Source organism: Leuciscus leuciscus, assembly GCF_965113295.1.
Source record: "Leuciscus leuciscus genome assembly, chromosome: 8".
Lineage (NCBI taxonomy): Eukaryota > Metazoa > Chordata > Actinopteri > Cypriniformes > Leuciscidae > Leuciscus > Leuciscus leuciscus.
This window is the reverse complement of record NC_138732.1, coordinates 12,772,095-12,779,171: the sequence shown is the minus strand read 5'-3', so window position 1 is coordinate 12,779,171 and position 7,077 is coordinate 12,772,095.

Sequence of the window (7,077 nt, the reverse complement as noted above, 5' to 3'; positions counted from 1 at the left end):
AATATTTCAACTCAGATCAATATTTCGTGTCTAATTATTTACTTATGTGGCAAGTAGCCGTGTAATAAGCGGGATAATGTACATCCAGCCGGTTGTTCTCTCAAAATTCTTTATCTTTTCTTCAGTATTGTGAATTTATCTGATTTATACTGTATATAAATGAATATATATGTATTATCGGACATTTTTTAAATGTTGAGTAGGTAGGGACTTGGTTCTGTCCATCGGTTCTTGATTGGATGGAGGCAGATCTGAATGTAAGCTTGGTGTCAGGGGGTGGGGTTATGTGGAATAAATGATTAGAGAAATCTGTCATTTCACCAGAAGATCCAGTTATGAAATTTTTATAAAAAATTACAAAAGTCAATTAATTTATTTAGTAGTATAGTTCTCTAGTATACGATTCTAAATTCAGCTGTTTTACCTTAACTGTTGAATCTTTGTAGAAGGAAGAGCAGAAATATGACTATCATAAGTTTTAGTTCATACACTGCTTTAAAAAAATTAAATAAAGTTAAAGTTAAGGACAAAAGAAAATTGTTAGTATTCCCTTATGTGTCTTACTAAAATTCGAGCCTGCAGTCTGAGAAACCATAAACGCATGTTGGGGAAGCTTACCGTAGACATACAGTAAGCCATTATCATCATAATTCTCATTATCGCAATAGCAATATCCTCTTTAATGGCATATTAGCTGGATAAATAGGCAGAGTTACATTCAAAATGATTTATATCTCCATTTAACTAAATGTACCCTCTTCGAATGTTTAAGTGCAGAATCTGAGTTTGTTCAGTGACCACGTAGCTTCTGAAATGAGCAAATCGCATCCCCACTAAACATGCTGACTCACTCTCTCAGGCGGTGATAAAGAGCTCATTTTCTCATCACCACACCAGCACTCGGTATCTGTCAGAGCCAACCAGGCCTCATTTAATCAGATTCTCAGTTAGAAAGGAAGAAACTTAGGGTTAGGTAAGTCCAATGCTCCCCGCTAGCTGAAATGCCAGGATGAAATATCTAGCAGTCTGTGCATAGACGTTGGAACAGGGGGGGCGGGGGGGTCGGCCGCCCCCCCCCCACCACCCCTTTTCCCCACCCCTCTAGGGGTCAGCCAGCTGTTTTTTTCGTTGTTTTTGGTTTCCGTTTTATATATACAGAATCTGAATTAAATCTGTTTGATTTAAGCCTACATTTCAACATTTTGTGTCATAAAATTTCTTGTTTTTAAGCCTTTCGCACGTACGGTCACACCGTTGTGATCAGTCTAGGCTGGTCCCTGGAGCGTTTCACACCGGTGTGATCAGAACGGTCAGTGCATCACATGATCAACTGCTAAATTCAAATGTTGAATGTCAAATTCAAATGTTGAATTTAGCCAGAGACAGGCGCGCTCAGAGCTGTCATATATCACAACTTTTCAGTGTTTTCAACCACATACTGTTTATTTTAGGTTTCAGACATATAAATTCACATAAGTAGGCTACTAAAAAAAACAATACATTTAGAATTTGTAAAAATTCTACAAATTCTAAATGTATTGTTTTCGGAGGTAATAATAATCCTTTCCATTATAATTCGACACGTTTTATTCATATCAGATACACATTGTGTAAGTAACTTTAATGTTTACTCTATTCTTCTCCCAGTTCACCAGCCACTTACTTTTATGTATTTCGGGAGAAGTGGATGAATGTGAAATTTACACGTGTTGTAAATCCAACAGATCCGATTCTCTGAACTGCGTCTGCGGCACAAACTAACACGGCGGCGCCCATCGCGCATACAGCTCAACTAACGCGATCGTTATAAAGGTGTTTAAACAACAATACACTTCCACTTGCATATATTTGACAATCGGAATATCAGATATTTCATGCCATATCTAACACATTTGTGAATATTCTGAATAAAAAAGGAAAAATTACATAAAAGCAGATCATCATTCATTCAGCGCTGTTGACTTTAGAGCGCTCCGTGGATAGACTGAAGGAGTGGTCCGTGGAGCTCGCTGAACTCCAGACACACATGGCCACGTTTTCTGCGCGTTTATGACCCTGCTCTGCGTAAATGCATTGCCTCTTTTGACGCGTTTTGACATAGATTTCATTGAAGGTAAATTGGAGCGGCCACACTGAGCTGTGCGTAACGCCCACAGACTTGAAGTGAACGAGACAGAGGCTGTCCGGTAGCCTACTGTCTGAAATGGTTAACTCTGTGGCGATGCATGTGCAAAACAGGTTTAACTAATCATAAAGTCAATCAGGATACATAACACAGGCTACTATAGGCCTTTACTAATTCTACTATAGCCCCCCCCCCCCCCCAAGAATCCCGCCCCCCCTCTCAAAATATAGTTCCCACGTCCCTGAGTCTGTGAATGAAAGCTAAAAACTCTATCCTCACAGGAGGCACACGGTGTCTGCTGTCTTTAATGAAGCGTGCTTACTGCTTTCAACCCCACCTGAGAAGAGTTAGGGGCTAGAAAAATACACTTTTTGTGCTGGTTTTCAGTAGGGGGGAGATTTTGTGGTAGATATATAAAAAGTGAAGTAAAAAATAGGTCAAGCATGATAACATTAATCTCTAAGACAATAACAAACAGGTGAGGGCGCTTTTTTGGTGTATTATATTGTGCATCCTAGCACTGTGCCACACATGTGACTTGATATCCAGACTTTGAATTTCATGTTTAGGTTAACCGCTGTGTCAAAGCATCATGGAAGATGGCTTGTGTTATGCTGCAGTTTAGTGTTCAAAGAGATGAACTACACCTTTTCTGTGTTCACTATAATGTCAACGAATGTATTGTATACGATTTTGAATTTGCATGGGCAGACATTACTCTTAATTTCTTTAGAACATGTAAAAGTCTAGTTAATGTACTCTCTTTAAAAAAAAAAGAGGTTAATTTGTGATCTATTTAATAGGATTATCCAACACTTGAACGCTTTATGCCAAAAAGGTTCTGTATAAGGAGAAATAGCAACACTGAGACTCTGCCAGTGGGGTGAGTCTGGGGCAGGGCTTTCAGTTTGTTTAACCAATAGAAGAAGAAGGAGGTTGTGTTCCAGAAACATATTTGATAAGTCATTGGCTGATTTAGAATAGCATATTAGCATGCAATGCTAACTATATCTTTTTTTGGCAAGAATTTCACAAAGTAATGGATATAAACTATATTAATGCACAGATCTATAACAAGTTGGATACATATGTAACTTTATCCACATATACTCAGGTATGCGATGTATACAGTATACTATAATAATAAATCATTCTCAACTGTTCAACTGTTGCCAAAATGTGCCTATAAAAAAGGTCAGTATTAGGCTTATATTTAAGTGTCTTAGTTTATATATACAGTATATATATATATATATATATATATATATATATATATATATATATATATATATATATATATATATATATAATTATACAATAGACAAAAAATAGTATCTATCAACATGTAAAACAAGAACCAGAACAACCACCAGAGAAGAAAAAAATAAACAAGACAAAGCGTACAATAATAATACAAGAAAGGATAAGCAAACAAATAAAGGAGATGCAATCAGTTAGAGCATGTTAGGACAAGAGTATGCGACAAAATTTAAAGGGGGATTTTAAAGAGAGCACAACAAGACAATGTTTTCCTTGCTTTGGTCTTCTCTGAAACAGAACGTGTTTGAAGGTATTGGTGAAATTCGTTGAGAAAAACTTTGAATAATGGCTTATGATTAGAAAATTTACATTTATGAATATGATATTTTGCTAGGAGAAGTAATAGATTTATAAAGTTTTCAAAGTTTTTCCTCCATATTAATAAAACCAAATATAACATATTTCCAAAATAAAGAAAATTGAGGGTACACAAAATCAATAATATACCTGCTAAAGCTCTTCCAAAATGTTTTGGTAAAGTTACAGTCCAGAAACAAGTGTAGTTTCATCTTGTACATTATAGAAATCACACTTTATGTCAATGTCAGGTTTAAAGTTTTCTCCAGTCCACAATATTCACAAAATTGTTCCAATAGGTAATTGCATAAGATTTGGTAACAATATCTTTCTGAAAGAGAACATGAATGGACCTATTGCTGGAGAATGAAACTAGACAAATCTTGCCCAGCATTGTTTGAGTGGGATCAAAAATAGGTGGTATGGTAACAGATACCTATCAAAACCTTTAAACAATGTAATAACACCTGTGGGAATAGCAACTATGGCAAAGTCTCTAGGCGTGACAGGAAAATTACATTTTCCAGGAATTCGCCATAAGTATATATACATCCATCTTCATTAAAAAGATCACGTACTAACGTAATATTGTTATCATGCCAGTTTTGAAAAAATAAGGACTTATTTTTATAAAGAATATTATGATTGTTCCATATGAAATATGAATTTGGGGAAGAGTTGTGTTTATAAATAAGAGACCAAGCCAGAAGCATTTGTTTGTGGAATGAAAAGAGCTTTCCAGGTAAATTATAATTACATAACGAAAGAAACTGTGTAGGCCACCCAGCTGGGAGAATATATAATTTGGGATAAAGTTCCAAATTGAAGAGGGACATTTTAAGAAGTGTTTCATCCAATTGATTTTAAAAGTGTGATTTAATGTTTTAAAATCTAGAAAATGTAAACCATTTTCATATGTGTTCATTACAACAGTTTTTTATATATATATAGTGGGTACGATTCCTCCAAACATTAAATAGAAGATTATTTATCATTTTACACGTATTATTGTCCAAATGTAGAGCTAATGCTGCATAATGTTAATAGATAAACCTTCAGCTTTAGTAAGCAAGACTCTGCCTTTTAATTAAATATTTCTTTGGAGCCACTGGTTGAGTTTTTTACAGGTTTTGTCAATAGCAGGAATACAATTTTCAGAACATCATGTAGCTTGATTTTTAGTTATTACAACTCCTAAATATGTGACTTTTCCTCTGACAGGAATATTACAAATGGATGAAATGTCACACTCTGTAATAGGTACTAATAACTCACACTTAGATATATTGAGGTATTAAATAGAGGCTTTAGAGAATGCATCAATTACCCCTCACTATTTTTTTAAGAAAAGAGTGGTGTCATCGGCCAACTGGCTGATGATCACCTCCCTCTCTGCAATTGAGATACCTACAAGGTTGCTTTGCTTGATATGGTCTACTAGTTGAGCTGCTAATAAGAACAAATAGGGAGAGATAGGACAACCTTGACGTATACCCCTTTTGACATAAAATCTAGGAGAAGTCCCATGTTTTAATTTAATTGAACTGTTGGCATTACAATATAAAGTTCTGACAGCATCACTAAAAAAAGGACCAAAACCAAATATTTGCTCAAGAGTATCAAATGCAGAAATCCAAAAATGAAATATAACTTTGATCCGAAATCAGATGAGAATAATCAAGAACATCTAAAACTAATCTAATATTAAAGGAAATATGTCTGTTCTTCATGAAACCAGATTGTGTTTGATCAATAATAGAGTCTAGGACGGTCTTAATTCTCTCAGCAAATATACACGCAAGTATTTTGTAGTCATTGTTTAGAAGACAAATTGGTCGCCAATTTTTCAAAAAAAAATAAATCCTTTTTTTTATTTCGGTATCAAAGTAATAAGACCCTGATTTAAGCTTGCTGGAAGCTGGTCAACGGAAATACTTTAATTAAATATGTTTAATAAAAACGGCGCCACTTTTGGGGCAAATAACTTATAAAATTCTCCAGTAAGCCTATCCGTCCCAGGAGATTTGTTATTTTTTTAAATGATCAATTGAATCTGCTATTTCTTTAATACTTAGAGGTTTGTCACAAATATCTTTATTTTCTGGTAGTATACTCTTAGGTTTATCTAGAGAAGCAAAAAAGGAGGATGTTGATTGTTCCGAGTAATTAGAGGTATAAAGCTTACTATAGAACACTGAGCAGAATTTAGAAATCAGCTTCGAATCAGAGGTAACGGTGCCATTAATACTGATTTGGTGTACAGTAATATTAGCACGTTTTTCCAAGTGGAAAAAATAAGCAGAATTTTGCTCCCCCTCCTCGAGCCATTTCTTTTCTGGAGTGAATAAAAGCACCCTCTTCTTTCTTTTATAGATCTTGTATAATTTGTTCTGCAATTCTTCCAGACTTAATTGATCTTCATCTGTAAACATATCTAACCCCTTTTCCATAATAGAAGAAGTGCTTGATATAACATTATCCTCCTCTGCCCTTTGTTGTAAAGTTTTCTTTTATCGAAGCAGAGACCAGGAGACAGTTGGGATCACGTTCAAACAGAAGAGTTTCTTTATTTGAGCGCGGCTGCGGTTTCGTCCAACATAATCTAAAGTATATACATTTACATGGTGTCTTTATAGGCATTTTAGGAGGAGGGACTTTTGAAGGTGGAGACAAATTCAAACAAAGCATGTAAATGAGTATACAGGTTAAGGAACCGCCCCAGACCGGCAGTCTCAATTTAATCAGCATACCTATTCAAATGCTGATATTGGCCAGGAACTCCGGTTCCAAGGGCCATCCCAGAGCCATTAAAGACAAAGGTGAACGATTCAATGTCTGGGCTCCGAAAGGTGAGAATCTCAGTGATCTGACTCATTTAAAACACAATAGAGATTGCAACTTTGCTGACATCTTAACCTTAAAAGCTAAAATCAGTATTCTTCACCGTGATGTTATGTAAGGAAGCATATCTGAAATAGATTCTTAAATTTTAACCCTTCACCTTCCAGCCAGGATATAGGAATATAGGATATACGATATAGGATTGGTACTTAAATAACTCCCAATTATTCAAATAAGATTATTCTGTAATGGCTTTCTTTAGATAGCATTTAAGTAAGCGGTTAATTTCTAACTTAACGGTTTCATTTTTTAAATACGAGTTATTGAGCTTCCAATAAGACGTTTAGACAACCAGTGTTTCATTCTACTTTCTATAGTATCAAGTTAAGTAGCTGTGTATTTTCTGCATTGGAGTTGTAGCCGTACATATTGATAACTAAAATCTTAATATTAATAACAGATATAACATGAATAAGAAAATTACCATTACAATC